This window comes from Euprymna scolopes, chromosome 21, assembly GCF_053919585.1.
Source record: "Euprymna scolopes isolate OS-2025 chromosome 21, ASM5391958v1, whole genome shotgun sequence".
Lineage (NCBI taxonomy): Eukaryota > Metazoa > Mollusca > Cephalopoda > Sepiida > Sepiolidae > Euprymna > Euprymna scolopes.
The window spans coordinates 48,122,714-48,141,725 of NC_136502.1; the positions used below are offsets into that span (position 1 = coordinate 48,122,714).

Consider the following 19,012-nt stretch of genomic DNA (forward strand, 5'->3'; position numbering starts at 1 on the left):
AGAATAAAGATTATATTTTTGTGCATTTAAATTTTTGTCAAAATTACCCTAAAACGTAAACAAGATGTCACAAGTTGAAATTGAAAAAAAACCCATTTTACTATATTTACACATTTCTGCATTTTAAACTGAACTTTAAAAAAAATAAAATAAAATAAACTTAAAAAAAAAACAACAAACAAACAAACAAAAAACCTAACTCTTTTTCAACCAAAAACAAGATGTATTACCACTTGGGCATAAGGGGCTACTATTTGAGATAATGTCTAACAAGGGACTGTAGGGAGTTGAGTAGCAAGATGTCTGGTCACAGTATAGTTAAACTTCTGCAGGTTAGTAGTCAGGGAAGCAAATAACAGGGTTCCAGCATGTAGGGACCTTAACAAGATGGGATTTGTTTGCTGGTCGAGTTAGTCGGGGGTATGTATGTCAAGGGGGCACTAGTGATACGAGTTCATCAGAGCACATTCCATTAAAGTACTTGTAAAATGGGCACAAGGATTCAACACTGCGGCGATGCGACAGAGGTCAGAGCTTCACTGATAATACAGGACTTATTAGATTTGAGACTCCTTTTTGAACCCTGTCTAAGCATGAGAGAATAGTGGTAGATGTACTAGCCCAGATGTGGCAACAATACTCCGTGCATGGGCAAATTGTGACTTTTTAAAGATCTAGAATACTCTCTGGTGTGAGTAATTTTCTAGCATGGTAGAGGAAGCCCACCTTCTTGGCAATGTTCTCAATGTATTTGTTCTAATTCTTGTTGCTGGTAAATGTTAAATTGAGGAATTTCAAAGATAGATGCTATTTGTCATGATAATTGGTGGTTAAGAAGATTTTTTTTTTAGTTGTTATTATTGATAGATACTAAAATGAAATGAGTTTGTTGGGAGTGTCGAAGGAGTGTGCACCTAGCTGTGGCCATAGAAGAGCCTACCTTAAACAATATTTGTCAGTTCCGAAAACACAACTATCTGACTTCATCAATTGTAGATGCTAAAGAGAAAAAAACTGACTAAAAACAGAGAAATTTCTAGTTTAATGCAAATTTAAACCAGGAAAGAAACAAGACAACATTTTGACTAAGAGTAAAGTGTAGTAATTGTTCTGGTTTGTCACTATAAAATGAAAAAAAAACTCTTTTTCACCTCAAACAAGGCATATTGCCACTTGGACGGTCAGTGAAGGGAGGATACTTCTAGACTTAGAAAGTCTTATTTTTATTTCGATCGATAGTGCCCTTTTGGTGGACCACATCAAAGACAACTTCATCATTAGCTTCTTGTTCTAATAAAAGACATAAAAAACTTAAAGTTTGCTTGAACCATTACTGGTAAATAAGTGGATGTTTATGAAGGCTGATTGTAATACAGAAAATCCGGAATGGCGAAAGAGAGGATGAAAAAAATTTGTTCTCCATTTTTCATCATTCCAGTATTTTTTGTTTTTTTCATTGCTATCAGCCTTCATAAATATCCGCATAAAACCTTTAATTAGATCTCCTTCTCCCAGACTCTTTTCACTTCCTGAACTTGCAGAACTTTGAACATAAAAGAAAAAAAGTGACTCCATCTGCATCTTTCAACAGACATAACTATTCTAAAAGTTATCCGAACTCCAAAGAGTCTGAAGTTTTGCCACTAATGAAAAGAAAAACTTTTTAAAGTTATACCACTACAATTTAGGGATTTTTTTCTTCTTTTAATTGCATTTTCACCCCAGACAAGGCAAAGTGCCACTTTGATGTAGGGGGGAGGGCTACTATTTGGGACATAACTGCAGGAATATTATGTAGAGAGTTTCACAACAAAATGTCTGCTTACATTACACTTACATTTGAACTTTTGCATGTCAAAACATTTGGAGAAGCAGGAACCCGGAAGGGAATTCCAAAGTCTAGCAGTTCTGGGGAAGAAACTATTAAAGTAGAAGGCTTTCTTACATCTAGGGATCTCCACTGTACAGGGGTGAGATTTTGCCGCTTGTCAGGTTTGTCGGAGGGGGGGGGTTACATCGCGGGGAGGGGTGCAAGGGCTTGTCGTTCGTAGGAGCATCTACTATTGAAATATTTGTAAAACAGGCAGAGGGATGCAACATTTCATTGATGGGAGAGAGGCTGAAGCCTGGCTGACAGTTTGTGACCTATTAGGTTGGTGACTTTCTTTTGAACCCTTTTCAAGAGACTGGTAACAGATGCACTAGCCCAAATGTGATAACAATACTTCAGACATGGACGAATTCTGGCCTTGTAAGGGGGAAGGATACTTTCAGGTGTTAGTAACTTTCTAGCATGGTAGAGAGAGCCCACCTTCCTTGCAGCTACCTTGGCAATGCTCTCGGTGTATCTGTTCCAACTCATATTCCCTGTGAATGTTAAGCCGGGGAGTTTGAGCGAAGCACTTTCAGATCAAATAGATTTGAGTCTTTCAGTATGACCATACCATCAAAGTCTACACTTCAGTAGACATCTGCCTATACCGTGCAGATTTAAACTTCCTCTGAGCACACCAGATATAAGCTTGTTTTTACAACTCGCATTTCATATCTATTGTGTCATTATTAGGGCAATGACAACAGAATATTCTTATCATTGTTTTGACTCAAGTATATATCCGACACAGTTAATCAACCGAGAACCACATCACTCTATATAAAAGCATACACACTCGAGAGTCAAAACAATGAAAAGAATATGCTGTTGTCCTAGCCCTAGTCATTATCATACCATTTCTCTCCATGCAACGCATGTCCTCAACCCTCACTGGCCAGGTTACACTTCCATACATATCATCACACTGACTACACATGCCTGATAGACTCTTGCTTTGTTCGAAAGCAGTAACACTCCGCTATAGATAGAATATCCCTGAACTTATTCCATCCGGTACTAATTTTTTGCAATCACACATGCACATCTGCTCCCCCATGCTCCAATGGTCGCAGACACATAATCACCATTATACTAACATAGATGAAAAATATGATCGCTAATTAATGCATTAGCTTTTAGACAACTTCATTATTGGAAAACAGGTTTTTTGCTGTTAATGGTCTTTCCTAGAGTTTCTCCGAATAATTAATCCCATTGTTGCAGTAGCACTTCCTCCCCTCGCCAAAAAAAAACAAACATTTTAATATATTGTGAAGAAAAATAATCAGCCAATAACAACAAGCAATACATAAAGAGATGAATAATAAAAAATGTAATTTTTTTATGGTAAAGGGGTTTATTGGTTGAGAGGGGGGGGGTCAGGTGATCATTCATCCATGCAGTAATCACTCACACTTATGCTCCCCCCCCCCGCTTCCTATACCGTCTAGACTTGTGCCATTGACCAACTTTGGTCGAATTGGACTTTTTACGCATTACTTCACAAGCAATGCCGGCCAGACCGCAACCAGCCTGTTGATGTACCGGTTAGTGGTGCATGGTGCAATGGAACACAGGACGACAGGATGAAGTGGGTGTGTCCATAGAACAATCAGAGGGGGGGGCGGGTATAATAAAGTAGCTGCAGGAAATGGAACTTTATGAGGAGGAGGAGGAAGAGGAGGAGGAGTCAGAATAAATTTACAGAATTCTTGACAGAAAAAAAAAACATCCTATGCACCACTTTCAAAATCGAAATCGATGCCTCCATTCGGTCTTGAAAGACAAAGGGTACTCCTTACAGGGGCAGTTGTGCATGTAATTGTGAGGCAAGGGTTGCACAATCTCCAACCATACCTCTCCTGAATCAGCACTGTTTGAGTCCAGTGGCATTGGCAAGGAGAAGTCCAGGCTGACTGGAAACAATGCAGAGATAAGCGGAGAGCACATAGAACACCTGGAAGTCCCAAATGGTCACCCATTTAGTACTGACCAGGTTCAATGTTGCTTAACTTCGGTGATCGAGCGGGAGCTGGTGTGTCAACGTGATTATGCCATACACAAATGTAGGAATAGAAATTAGATGCGCGGAGCTGTTTTTTTTTTTTTTTTAATCTTTTTTTTCCCTAAAAAAGATAAGTAATTCTCACTTCAGATTCGTCGTATAACATTATTGGGTAGGATACTGGTTTGTAGACAGGTTTGAGGTTAAAATAAAAACTATTTCGGAAAAAAATAGAATGAAGAAAAAACATGGCATAAGCAAGACAAAAAGTATGACAAAAAGTAACAGAACGGTATTGTCTGAGAAAGTGGTGAGCACAGAATGACGTAAACAAAAATTATTTAACACGTGCACTGTTGACACAAAATAGAACAATCAGAAGAACTTAATTATAATGCATGAAATGGAAATTTATGAACGAGAAAAGTCCAATTCGACCAAAGTTGGTCGTGGCACAAGTCTAGACAGTATGGGAAGGGGGGAAGCATAAGTGAGAGTGATTACTGCATGGATGAATGATCACTTGACATCCCTTCACCATAAAAAAAATTACATCTTTTTATTATTAACTAGCCTGGGTACCCGGCATTGTCCGGGTGTTTAGAGGTGTGTGTTGAGAAAAAAAAAATGTGGCAGTAGGCAGGCAGGTTCGAACCTGTGCCGCGAAGGCAGAAAAGAAATTGGAAGAAAATCTGACGTCTCTTGCCGCTGTCTCCATGACACAACCAGAAGTCAAAAGCATTGAAATTAACCGAAGTCAATCCAATGGTGATGATGACTTGCTAAAATGTCGGCGAAAAAAAATCAACCCCCTCCTTGTACAAAATGGCCGAGTTTAAGGTGAAGGAATTAATGCTTTTGGCCAATTTTTCGATATTTGTTGTCCGAGATGTCAAGCTTCAAAATGATACCAATCTTGTTAGGATCCATTGCCTCTGTCAAACGTTTTTGCGAGACATACAAACATATATACATACATTTAAACAGACAAGTGAGATTTATATTATAAACTAGCGGGGGGGGGGTACCCGGCGATGCCCGGGTGTCTTGAAGTAACTCAAAACTCCGGGGGGGGGGTAAATAATAAAAAAAATGTTTTGGTAGGTTAGTATGAGGATCGAACCCGTACCCTTGAGTTGGAAATTAAAAAGTGAATGTCAAACATCGCAGTTTTGAATGAGGTCAAATCGTTTTACTGTGGAATAGTTAGCAGTGACGTTTACATCCGGTTTGAATCCAGTTTTGCTTTTCTTATACAAAAAAGACGAATCTGCACGCGTCGATCCGAAAATGTTGAATATTTAACGTTTCAAAGGCAGGTAAATTAAATAGAGAGGCGACCCCCTTGTTAAGTCATAAATATTATCATTTAGATGTGATATAAAAGGTTTTAAAAATGAGCGACGGCCTCGAGAATCCACCGGAAAAAAGCCTTTTGAAGACGTACACAAAAAGTGAACATACATACACACATTTTCGCTTTTATATATATATATATATATATATATATATATATATATATAGATTTCTTTATGCAACACTTGTTGCTGTTAGCTGATTATTTTCTGAATAAATTTACAGAATTCCTGATAAAAAATCTGATGCTTTCTGAAAAAAATAAATAAATAAAAATAACCGCCAACTCCCTAGCATGCCCCCCTCTCCACCTGTCTTCTGACCCTATTTTTTTGGTAAGAATTAAAAAAAATATATATATTGTCCTACTCTGCCGTAGTCTGAATGTGGAAACAGCACTCCCTGAGAAATACAATATAATTTACATAATCAAGATTATTGAACCCTTCATCCAATGTATTGGTGAGGATCCAGCCAATTGTGTTTTTAAAAATACTAAAGGTAGCACACAGCTGAATTCCATCTGATTTGTTAGAAGACTTTTTGATGATAGTTTAGGAATAAATCATGCTAACAACAGCGTCAAATATCATGAGGACGGACGGGGGGGGGGGCGACTTTGAAAGATTCATGTGGACAAACTCAGCGGAAAGAAGATTTTACAAACATATTATGATGTAATCTATATATATAAAAGCGAAAATGTGTCTATGTATGTATGTGTGTGTGTTCGCTTTTTGTGTATGTCTGTAAAAGGCTTTTTTCGCTGGACTTCTCGGTCGGCTCCTTCCTTCTTAAAACTTTTTATATCACGTATAAATGATAATATATATGAGTTAACAATGGGGGCGCCTGTCTATTTAATTTCCTCGACTTTGAAAAGATAAATATTCAACATTTTTCGATCACCGCACGTGCATTAAACTTTTTCGTATAATAAAAGCGAAACTAATTCTGGCAATATTTTTCCGGTTGCAATCGCCGGAAACGTCCGAAAGCCATCAGCTTTGATCAATGTGGAGTTTCTCCTTATATCAGACAATTGCTATTCAATTTGGACAATCCCCTTTTTATGGGGAGCTGGTTTTCCCCACAACATCTTAGGGAAAAAAATAAAAAAATCCTGCCCCGCAGTAAATAAAATACTGCCCCGCAGTCAAAGTTGACCTCAATAAGTACGGACACCTGCCAAGTTTTAATACTTAAATAAATTCAAACATGTTTCCGTTACTATTTTGTGGTGGCCCAGTGGTTAATGTCGCACGTTTTTTTTTTCACACTTTAATTTCCAACTTCAACTAAAGGGTTCAGGTTCGATCCTTCATACTTACCTACCAAAACTTTTTTATTTCAACCCCCCCACCCGACACAAACACCCGGGTGTTTTGATTTACCTAAAACCACACACACTTGCAAACACCCGGGCAACGCCAGGTACCCCCGCTAGTCTATGTATATATATATAAAAGGCAAAATACATACGAGAGTTTTTGTATGTCCAACAAAGGCTTTTTTTGCCAAGGTTCCCGGGGGGGGGGGTACTATTGCTTACAAGTGTTTATACACCTGCGAGATAATAATATCTGCGCGTTGCAGCTAGATTTATTTACGTTGAGTTTTACACAATTCTTGCTATTTCGGCCCCTTTTGTGTTGATTCAGCGTTTTCGTATAAAAGCGAAACTAATGTGAAACTAATGAGCAAATGGTCAAATCTATCTAAGAAAAGGCAGATCCATTGACGAGAGTGCCTCAGGGTTAGGCTTGATACATTTAAGAGAGACAATGAGCCTGTGCAACCTGTCTGCATTACATTCGTGAGTTCTGTAATGTTTGACCAGATCAAGATTGTTCACTGACAAAGTGGTCATCTTGGTGTGAGATGGACACTCTACATTGCGAAACAGATTGACCCTGGGGTTTCTAAGGCTGCTGTGAAAACTGTTGTCAGATAATGTGAAGAGTGTTAGTCAACCGATCTGTCACTTATGCATTTGTCAGAAGGTGCTTCAAACATTAAATAAACATAGCACCAAGCATTGATAGGTATTAACCATTGTAATGGAGGGGCCCATTTTTTTTACATTAATTGACTACGGCCTACTTGGTTTGCCGTCTGGCAATACCTTCTTCGACAAGATGCAAAATGTGTAATCAGCTGAAGACGCTGTTCTATGAGCAGGGTCTGCCAACAGAGATTCTAATGGATAATGACTCTGCTTTTCAGAGCAACTTGTTTAAAACCTTCTCAGATAAGTGGAGAATCCACTGTACATACGTCTTATCACAGAACTGTAAAAAGGGCCACAGGGCAACACAGATTAGACACTCTTTTTTGCACCTGATCCAAGAGAATGCACCGGCCTAGATGCAGCAACAATAACCCATTAACAATACAAGTCACTTGAAATACTGTATGTATGGTAGAGATCAAAAACACAAACAGTTATTCTTAATTTGTAAAGCTATTTTTTAAACAATTCATAAGTTAATGTTTCATATTATTCATTTTTAATTGTCTTGTTTCCTATATATATTATGGGAGCCATAAGTCGTGGTGAAGGCAACCTTTCTAGGAGAAGCAAATCTCTGATTTAAAAAACCATAAAGCGGGAGACCAGTACCCGGATTAAGCTGGTCTGCAGTTTAACTTGTTGCTGGCTATCTTGCTATTGCTCGTTGCTGAATCTCAACATTTTGAACCGAGAGAGAGACTTAGCTGTTGTACAAAGCTAAGACTCTGTAACATCATCTTTGTATAGATACTCCCTCAGGCATTTGCCTATAAAAATGGTCCTGTGGCAATGGAAGTCATTTTTGGGCTCATGGACTTTAACTGTCTGAGGGAGTGGCACTCGTCTGACAAGACGTTGCAATCATCATCATATATATTTATAGATTTATATATATATATATATATATATATATATATATATATATATGAGAAACAGTTTCGTTCATATTAACAGTAATTCAAATGATATGATAAAAAATGATTACCAAAAACCTTTAAAAAATATTATGTGCATTAAGTTTCAAGGGAAATAATTTAAATGCAAACAGTTTTTAAAATAACAATATATTTACATTAAAGATATGTAATAAAACTTATATATTTAAAATGAATTAGAGTTATAGATTAATAGTCACCAGATTCTGAGTAGGTTTTGCTTATAGAATATAAAATTCTTCCCTAAAATACTTTAAACGGTAAACAGCTGTTTAGCATTTGAATTAAAGTATTGTGTTTTTAATTTGTTTCCTGTTCTTCAGACCAAAGTTGTCTCTCAAAAGAGCCTTGCTCTTAAATGTGGCCAATACTTCATGCAACTTGAAGCAGATGCTGTCTAAGAAAATACTCAGAAAAGTTTTTTTTTTTTTTTTTTTTTTTTTTTTTTTTTTTTTTTAAGTTCAATTTTATACATTTTAGTTTAAATTATTTAATACTAGCAATCCCTGTCTGGCCTTGTCCCGGAGTTTGTTATTTTTACTTTCATCTTTTTGTAATTTCTTTTGCAAAATTATTTTTTTCTGCTTCAGGAGTTGTTGTTGCTGTGATTTATAACTGAATTTTTCCACGTCAGTATCAGCAGCCATTGTACCAAAAACTATTTAAATAATTTACATGAATAAAACAGTGTTTAATCTAAAAAAAAAAAAAAAAAAAAATCATTTAAAAGAAAAATGATTTTATTTAGCTGGCAATAAAATTTACAATTTAACAAATTAAACACTCGCATGCAACTCTCTCTCTCTCTCTCTCTCTCTCTCAACACACCTTTTATTCTAGAGCAAACTTAAAATTCAAATTCTAACTTTATTCTCTAACTTTTATAATTCATATAATTTATAAATAATCAGAAAAATACCGTCACATGACAGGTAAAATTAATTCTTTGAACTGAACAGCTTTGCACCATTTTATGTCCCCTTATGGAGATTAAAAATCAAAATATAATGATACTTAGCTTTATCTTTAGAATCCTTATTCTAATTTTGATGAGTATTATGGTTTTTATTTTAGAAAATGTCTAAAATGTAAGGCTTGGGACAATTAAGAAATCGAAATTGATGCATCATGACTATGGATCAAATTGCATGCACATCTGAAATATTTGAATTTTAAAATCAGAGGTTGTGTCTATATTATGCATCCTTAGAACCTTAAAAAACAATAAATCATTGAAATATGAGGAACATTAATAATAATTAATAAACTGCCATTTAACCATATATTCAAACAAGGTAGTGTTTGGATATATGGTTAAATGGCAGTTTTAGTCATTTAGACCTGCTTTAAAGCTTCACCGCTCACTCATTTTTCGCCCAAATTTCAAACAATTATTTTAGTTTATAGATCCCCTTCTCAGCTATATTATGAAAAAAAAATTTCAATTTTCGTTCAGTAAAACAAAAGTTATAATAAATTTAGTGGTGTTCAAAATCGTAAAAAAACGTTAAGAGGTGAGCAAAGTTTTTTATGACTGGTTTCTATAACAACCACATCGCTTCAGCAACTACTGTTGCTACCAATTCACCACTCTCGCAAAAAGAGAGGGAACAAGTGAAACAGAGAGAATGAAAGAATGAAAGGGAGATAATTGGAGGATTTTATTGAAAGCAGACTAGTGTCATACATTATTATTACATATGTGTGTGTTATGTTTATGGGAGCAAAAAAGTAAGACTGAAATTAAACAAAGAACAAGTGAATTTATTGGAAGCCTGGAAAAATCATGGATTACAATAGAAAAATGTGAGCATGAAAAGTAATATGGTTTAGCTTAAACATGGAAAAGTAAATTACTAGTTGTTAAAACTGAAAAAGAAAAGGACAAGATATTCTAGTAAAAAACAATAAATTTATAACTTAAAATATTGCAGCATTAAGAATTTTTTAAATTCAATTTATAACATTATATAATTAATTCTTAATGCTGCAATATTTTAAGTTATAATTTTATTATATTTTTTACTAGAATATCTTGCCCTTTTCTTTTCTAGTTTTAACAACTAGTCCTTTACTTTTCTATGTTTAAGCTTAACCATATTATTTTTCATGCTCGCTATTGTAATTAACTGATGTCTAACAATTATTGTTAAAATTGCTGTAATATTATTTTTATAAGTGGAGCGTATGATTAAAGAAAATTGGAAGGTTCTACTTATAGACTTGATGATAGGAACTGACTAATCAAATAGAGCTACATTCTGCTAGTAGCCAATCAGAAACCGGAATCGCTCCATAAAAATATTGGATCTTTTAGAATTCCCACACATAATTTTTCATGTCCGCACGAAAAAGACCTTTGCTCTTTGTCTGCAAAATTTTTAAGTTCAAGACTTATCAGCTACCTACAGAAAACTGTTTTTCATCTCCAGAATTTTTATAGATTAGCTACACACCAAAAACTTTTTTCATCTCCAGGGTATACAGATTAGCTACCCATTGGAAACTCTTCTGAATTTAAATTTGGTTTTCAATTAGAAAAAAAAAAAATTCATAAATATTGCGGGTATTTGAATATTCACAAAGGGATTGCACTTCCTATTTACCAACCTCTTGTATAAAACTAAATTAAACTAAACATAGCCCACATTTAGACCCTTTATGCCTAGTAGTAGTGTTCAAAACTTCATAATGATTGGTAAGTTTTGAAGTACATAGAAATAGATAAGTATATAGACATACCTAACTTTATGAAGATAGAGACAGTAGTATCTGACTGTGACGATTATTTGGTATATGCTTTTTTTTATTAGGTTGTTTTTGTAGTTTTTGTCGTTTTTTTTTTGTTTTTGTTTTTAAATATTTCTTGTTTTTAAATATAATTTTAACACTTGAATTTAATTATTAGTGACGTTTGGCTACTAAATTATTAATTCAACCAAATTTTATATAAACTTTAATGATTGTACGTTGTTAAGTTAATAGTGTTTGAATAATTATATCAATAATTGTTAAGTTAATAGTGTTTGAATAATTATATCAATAATTGTTAAGTTAATAGTGTTTGAATAATTATATCAATAATTGTTGTTAAGTTAATGGTGTTTGAATAATTATATTAATAATTATTAAGTTAATGAATAATTATATCTATAAAATTACTAGATATGACCATGAGTATCTGCACAGGACTATGTCTTTTTTCAACTCATAACAAAACATTCAAATGACTGACTTGTTTACAAAGAAATGTAAATCCAATGGCATTAAAACTTCACAATATCATGTTTTTATTTCAAATAATGTATCCCCAGAAAATAATAAATGTCCAAAAAATAAAGAGAGAAAAAAGTATATACTAAAATCAGTGATTGCAACCGGGATCTCTCCGAACTATTATTAGCTATATCTTTTGTAATGTTATACATGTATATTTGTACAAGTTTACAGAAAAAGAGCTGTTGTGGTGGTTATGTAGATAATTTTTTTTTGGGGGGGGGGGGGATTATGGTAGTGTCTATTTTTAAAAAATATTCTAACGCGAATAAATTATTTTTTGAAAGGAATTGAATAAAAAAAAAATTGCTTTTCTTTAGAACATGGAGCAATGTCACACAATCAGAATCAAATATTGATTTTTTTAAGAAAAAAAAACTATTCATTTAAAAAAAAACTATTCATTTAAAAAAAGAAGACAAAAAAACATGAGAAACCGACTAACTTTACTTTATTTTTTTAGACTATTTAAAGCTAAAATTGAATGCAACAGCATGTATGAATATATATGCATGTAAATCACTAATTATAAACACTAGCCATATCATATACACGTACACTTCAATTGTTGACAAACTCAGAGTGAATATATTAAATACACATATTTGCATATGTATCTATTATTCCACACATCTGACAATGTGGAGGGTTTTAATTCTCTTAATCTCCTGACGCACACATATAATTAGTGCAATAAAAAGAATGTTTTCACCTGACAAAATAGAATTCTAAGAAAAATGCAATATTCTCCTCACCACCCACATATACTTAGAACAATTTCATAAAATATGCGAGTGTGCACCTATATGAAATCCCATGACTGGTTAAGAACTGAAATTCAACGAAAAATATGTATTTACGTCATCCTATTAATTAGGAATTTTTACTCTCTCTCTCTCTCTCTCTCACACACACACACACACACACACACACACACACACACACACACACACACACACAGTAGCAGCAGCTGGCCCAGTGTTGTCCAGTCATAAAATACACTTAAATATGATATTTTAATTCATGCAGATTTCGTATTTATTATTATTGAACCAATTCTCTATTGATTATTATATTGTACCCAATATATAGTTGTGATTTTAAAAGTAAAAAAAAAATATTACTTGCCAGAATCGAAACCAAAACATTAAGCATTTCGGCATTATTCATTACCATCTGAGCTAAGTTCATATGCATATCAAAATTTTTTCAAATTAACGTGATTAAACGTATAAATGTATGTTTGTGCATACGTAAAAGATACAAATTTAGTAGAGTTAGACTTACCAAGTTCCAACTTTTACCTGTTAATAGTTATTTTTACCGGCTTAAAACCAAATCGAATTTGTTTCACAGGTCCAAATTCCCTATATATCAAATTTCAAGTATGTCAACTAAATATTGACAGAGGAGTTTGGTAGAGAGCATTCCTCACACAGACAGACAAGGTCACTTATATATATATATATATATATATATATATATATATATATATATATATATATATATATCCCCAAAACCTCTGACCTCTAAACTTGCTGTTATGGTTTCAAATGATCTGAAATAACAGCAAGGGGAGACTTGATTCCAAATATTTCTCATATGTTATAATCCCCCTCTTTGGTTTTCATACATAAAGTAAATTTCACAGTGTATTATGATTATTTGATACTGGAGATGTTCATAATCGTACCCTATTTCTAAAAGAGGACAGATATAACATAGGAGAAATATTTGGAATCAAGTCTCCCTTTGTTGTTATTTCAGATCATTTGAAACCAGTTTTAGTCTCTGCTTCCTCAAGGCCAGAGATTCTGGGAAAATATATATGTTTAACCATATGTAATATGGTATGTTTGTTTGTCTGTGTTAGGAATGATCTCTACCAAACTACTTTGTCGATTTTTGGTCTACAGACTTGAAACTTGAAATATAGGAAACTTGAACCTGTGGAACAAATTCGATTTAATTTTTAGCCGGTAAAAATAGGTGCTAACGAGTTAAAATTGGAAAAAATTCAAACTTGGCAGGTGTAAGTCGACTTAAAGTGCTTCTCTATGCATGCATACATATACACTTAGTTTATTTTTTAGAGTTTTCATATTCATCTGCCTGTGGTTCAGATGGTAATAAATGAGGCTGGAGAGCTACATGTTTTGGTTTGGATTCTAGCCGATGATATCTGTCAGTTTTTTTTTTACTTTGAAATCACTACTATATATTAAGTACAATATAATAATCAATAGAGTATTGGCTTTATGATAATTAATATAAAATCTGCATGAATTAAAATATCATATTTTAGAACTGCACGCCTGTGGAACTCTGTTCCGTCTGCCTGCTTCCCACCTGATTACAACTTGGATGTCTTTAAGTCCAACGTTAACAAATTCCTAATGAACCGCCCTCTTAAGTAAACACTTCATTAAATCTCCACACTAACGTAATGTACTTGCAATAACCCTTATCCCTGAGTGGCTTCCGAGCCTTGATAAGTGGTTACCACCGTGTAAAAAAAAAAGAAAAGAAAAGCGTATTTTAAAACGTGTGTGTGTGTGTGTGTGTGTGTGTGTGTGTGTGTGTGTGTGTGTGTGTAATGGTCTACCAAACTACTGTCAATTTTTGGTCTACGGACCTAAAACTTGATATATGGGCTATTCAGACCTGTGGAACAAATTCAATCGAGTTTTTAGCTAGAAAAAAAAAATCTGCTAAATTAATATAATATTGGAAAATTCGAAATTGTCAAATGTAAATCGGACTAATGTGTATACTTTACGCATGTGCAAATATATATTTATACGTTTAAGTTGGTTAATTTGTAAAGTTTTGATATGCATGTGGCTTTAGTTTAGATATTAGTGAATAACACTGGAGAGTTAAATGCTTTGTTTTCAATTTTAACTGATCATACCCAAGTCATTTTTTTTTCTTTTTTTTACTTTTAAATTCATTACTATATATTGGGTACAATATAAATAATCAATAGAGAATTGGCTCTTTAATAATAAATATGAAATCTGCATAACTTATCATATTCAAATGCGTTTTACAACCGGGCAACGCCAGGCGGCCTGCTAGTATTTATACAAAATTAGATATATCTTTATATAATTATATGTACAGGATTTACTCCTAAACTAATTAGGCGTTCTTTACAGATTTTGGGACGCTGCTTTTAAAAATAAGAATGGGTAATGTAGGCTATAATTAGTTTAATTTACTTTTATACAAAGGTAATACGAAAAGATGAAATCCATACAAAAGATTACTAAGTTTGCTGCAAAGAAGGCAGACTCTCTCTACCGGACTAGAAAAAATTTTCACATTTGCCAATAATCTATATAAAGCCACCATTGAAGTATTTGTTGCCACATCTAGGATGGTGTACCAACCACTAGTCTCTCCCTCTTTTGCAAGGTGCAAAGAGGAATTCTAACCTCATAAGTTCTGTAATGTTCTGCTAAGTTACAGGCACTGTCGCATCGCCGCATACCTGGGATTGTTTTAAAAGTACTTCTATGAAATGCGATTCGAATAACTTACTGCATTAAACAAAAATATCCACCCTCCCCACCCACCAAGTTTAACTTTAAATGTCAGAAGCTGGAGAAAGAAGAGAGGGAGAAGGAGAAGGGATGAGAGAGAGGGAGAAGGAGAGGGGAGAATAGAGAGAGGGAGGAGGAAAGGTGGAGGGAGAATGGTATGGGAGAGAGAGAAAGGGGAAGGGAGAGAGAGAAAGGGGAAGGGAGAGGGCAGAAAGAGAGAATGGGACAGGAAAGAGAACGGGAGGAAGGGGGAGGACGTATTTGCAGACGACATCTGTTAGCATGGAATATATATATATATACATATATATATATACATATATATATATAATAGTTATATTTATATCCGCAAATATAAATAATATACGTTTAAACGTTTAATTCACGTGCACAACTGAACTTACTAAAAAGGTATAATCAAGCAGTAGAATTGTTATGTTCAGCCATGTTTGCTTAAATAAAAGAATGCTGCCTAAATGCCAAAAAACTACGCCTACTTTATGCAGTTCGCGACGCAGAACAAGTTAGATTTCGAATTATTTGAATACCTGAATTTAAAAAAAATGCAACGGAAAACTTTTATCATTTTCTTGGATTAATTAAATAGAGTTTACGGTAAATGATAGCTGTCCTAAACAAATGCGATAAAAAAAACAATTGTGTATGAGCGATGAAAATTGCTTTATGTTGTGTGTTTAAGATTACATTATGAACCCTTTCGAGTTAAAATCTACCTAGTATTTGCGCATGAAATCTGAATAAAAACGTTTGAAATGTGTAGATATACTAGTGTAATCGAAGTTTTTACAATATGGCGTCATATTATATACACACGCACACACATACATATATATATAAACACACATATATACATACAAACACACACATATATACACACATACAGAAAGTAGTTTTATGTAAAATGATTTCGTTTCACATAACTTAAAGTAAGCACTATTAGAATGTTTAAAATAACATAATCGTCTATGTACAATTTTATTTAAATTTTCGAATAAACTACTTTTAGGACTGCTATTTCATCATTTATCTCATGGGTACCATCTAAGGGATTTCAATATCCACCACCACTACAAAATCCAGAGTTAGTTCCGGAACGAAACACTTTCCCCGTTTGAAAACCATTTTTTTTTTTTTTTTTGCAGTAATGCTGTTTAACATCCACAAGCAAAGTAATTTGCATTTTAGAATTCCATCTCGTCCACACAATGAAAGAATCAACGAAGTCCCCCTCCCCCTCCCCCCAATGTTAAGAATGGTTTTCTAAATTTGATTGAAAATTGTAAACTGCAGAAGTGTCTTAAAAAAAAACAAACAAACATAGTATTGGCCTGTCAATATATTTATGCGTGTGCGCGCGTTGGAAGTTTTTAAAACTATATGGAAAAATGTTTTTTGATCCCCTGACAAAAGAGGGTGGACCTGTAAATTTACCCTTGTCCGTTCGTCTGTCCGTACTTTTCTCAATAACTACGCATTGGAATTTTTGGAAAATTTGCACAAACATTAAACATGATATGAATAAAAAAGTAACAGAACGGATTTTCTGGGGAAACTCCGGTTGTCCCCCCCCCCCTAGGGGTGTCTTTCTGGTTAAAATGGCTAAAATTGACATTTTTGTGCTTATTAAAAAAAAATTGATGACTTGGATTTTTATAAAACTTTTTGAAAAGTTGTAACTGATTTCTATATAATTTTGTTTGTCTATACTTCACAATAACTCTTGTGTATGCCCTAGGGGCTCTTTTAGGGCTAATAAAAACACTCCATTTTGGTAGACTATTTTACCATATTTGTCCAAAATTTTCTGTGTATGTCTATTTAGCAGTTTTGCATCGTGCTGAACTCAAATTTAAATATGTTAAAACTTTGGGGACTTTTGGGGCTAAATGGAGAGGGGGGGCAAATGATGGGCTTAGTCATTTCTTCCCCCCCCCCCCCGGTGCAGAACTCAAATGTACATATGTTAAGGCCTAAAACTGGACTGTTTGTTCATTTTCAATAGGATTTGACGTCCGTCCCCTGGAGACTTTTGGGGCTAAATGAGAGGGGGGGGGGCAAATGCTGAACTTAGTCATTTTTTTATGCCTTGTTCACTGTGGGGTCTTTTTTTTTTTGGAAACTCCTTTGCTTGTAAGTGACAATCTCCTCATCACTGCATTCGTTTTAATATTGTTGTGATCATCAGTTGTTAACTTGTTTATCATGGAAAACTGAGTCCTTATTCAAATTGACACTTATGATGGCAATTAAAAGTAAAGAAAATACAGAAAAATCTGTATGATATACGTACTCGTTCCAGAATGATGTCATATTCCAAAAATCACATAAATCGATCAAGTATTTTTTTTTTAACTAAGAAAACCAAAATTTATGATTTTTAGCGATTTTACTACTAAACTGTATTGAATATAAGACTGATTTTTTACCTAGACACTTCGATTTGAGTTGTCTCCCTCCTCATTATTATACCGGATTTCATCATGCCCAACGAAAACACTACAATTCGTTTAGTTGTAAAAGCTGATTTTCTTGAATAAAAAAATACTACTTGATCAAATTACGTAATTTTTGGAATATGATGTTCAAGTTATTATTTTTAGCAGTTTTTCTGTTTTTACGAAACCATGGCCATGGGTGATCATGTGAAAATTTTAGAACCAAAATTTAAAAAAAAAAAAAAAAAAGAAAAAAAAAACTTCCTTGTAAAACATTAAATGCTACTTTTTTCCCACCTTTTAATATAAAATATCGTATTTAAAAATGTTTGAAAATCTCAGATTCAGGCTGAAGCAACACCATTTATTTATTTATTTTTACATGGTCCTGGTTCAAAATGTCAACTGGTCAACACTGCGAAATAATTAAAAATTGCAATTACGTTAAGAAAACTAAATTTTAAACACGAAATAAATAAGGAAAAAGATAGAACTAAAATCTAGAATATACTAAGGCGATTAGTCCCCCAAAAAGATTTGCAAATTATTTTGTAAATAATCTGTGTTCTGATTTTTTTCTTTGGGGAGAGGGGAAGAATGTTTTTCTGTTCACCTTGCAAATTAACGTTTTTAAACAACTTAAAAACAAAAACACACCTCAATCCTTCCACTAACCCTAAGTCCGAGAGGCAACTACTATTCTTTCTCGGTTCGTGGGGGCGGGGTGTGTGTGAGAAGGGCGTTTCCATCCAGACAGGGTTAGTGATAAGGATAAAACAGTTTATTATAAATTAAATTGAAATCTATTACAATAGCATGTCCAACATGGAAAAAATGTATTTTGTCCGACGCCTCTTTGCACGCTGGACTAGACTAATCCGCTAAAAGTCAGATAAATTAACACGGCGAATTAATTAGCTTTTTAACCGCTTGCGAAACCAGACAAAACTAATCAATAAAATTTGGGAGCTAACCACTTCAATATAACCACTAAAAACGGGGGGGTACGAATATCGTATCTTTTAGCTGAACGTTTACAACGACCATTATAGAATAGAATGTTATGACATGACAGTAATACTGAGTAAGGCAAAACAAGTTTTCGATAGGAGAGACGACGACGGACGACCCCTTCATTGTGGTCCGTGGTCACCTTAACAATTGAGCGCACGATTGACCACCACGAGTGAAAATGAGACAAGAACGAGAGACACGACCCACCTGAAAATGCCCGAAACACCGGTGTACCTGGCGTCCGACCTGGCGGGTAAGAAACACGTCAGATGAGAGGGAAATACTGGTTGAGACTAACTGAAAAGAATCTTACGACGGGTAGCCCTACCTACTTGTCTAACCTCTTACCCGCCTACACACCGTACTGTATCATTCTAAAAAGAAGAAAAAAAACCTGCTTAGCAACATGCCTACCCTGGGTAGCGGGCTTTGCTACCGAGGCGATGGGGGTAGAGTTTTCTTTTTTTTTTTTTTCTTTTCTTTTTTTTTACCGTTAAAAAGTCTGGGTGGAAAAGAAAAGCGAGTTTACAGGTGA

General features: G+C 34.3%; 1 protein-coding gene across 7 annotated transcripts in view; it reads right to left on the minus strand.

The window, feature by feature from the left end:
- LOC145242244 (uncharacterized) overlaps positions 1-19,012 on the minus strand; it is a 297,326-nt gene that overhangs the window by 164,799 nt on the left and 113,515 nt on the right. The window contains exon 1 of one of the 7 annotated variants that reach the window (XM_080105246.1): positions 18,685-18,841. The exons of 5 other annotated variants lie outside the window; for them this stretch is intronic. The gene's annotated coding sequence lies outside the window, so the exon portion shown is untranslated. Of the gene's footprint in view, positions 1-18,684; positions 18,842-19,012 lie in introns of those variants that run through there. One more of the 7 variants, XM_080105248.1, reaches the window with a different exon arrangement.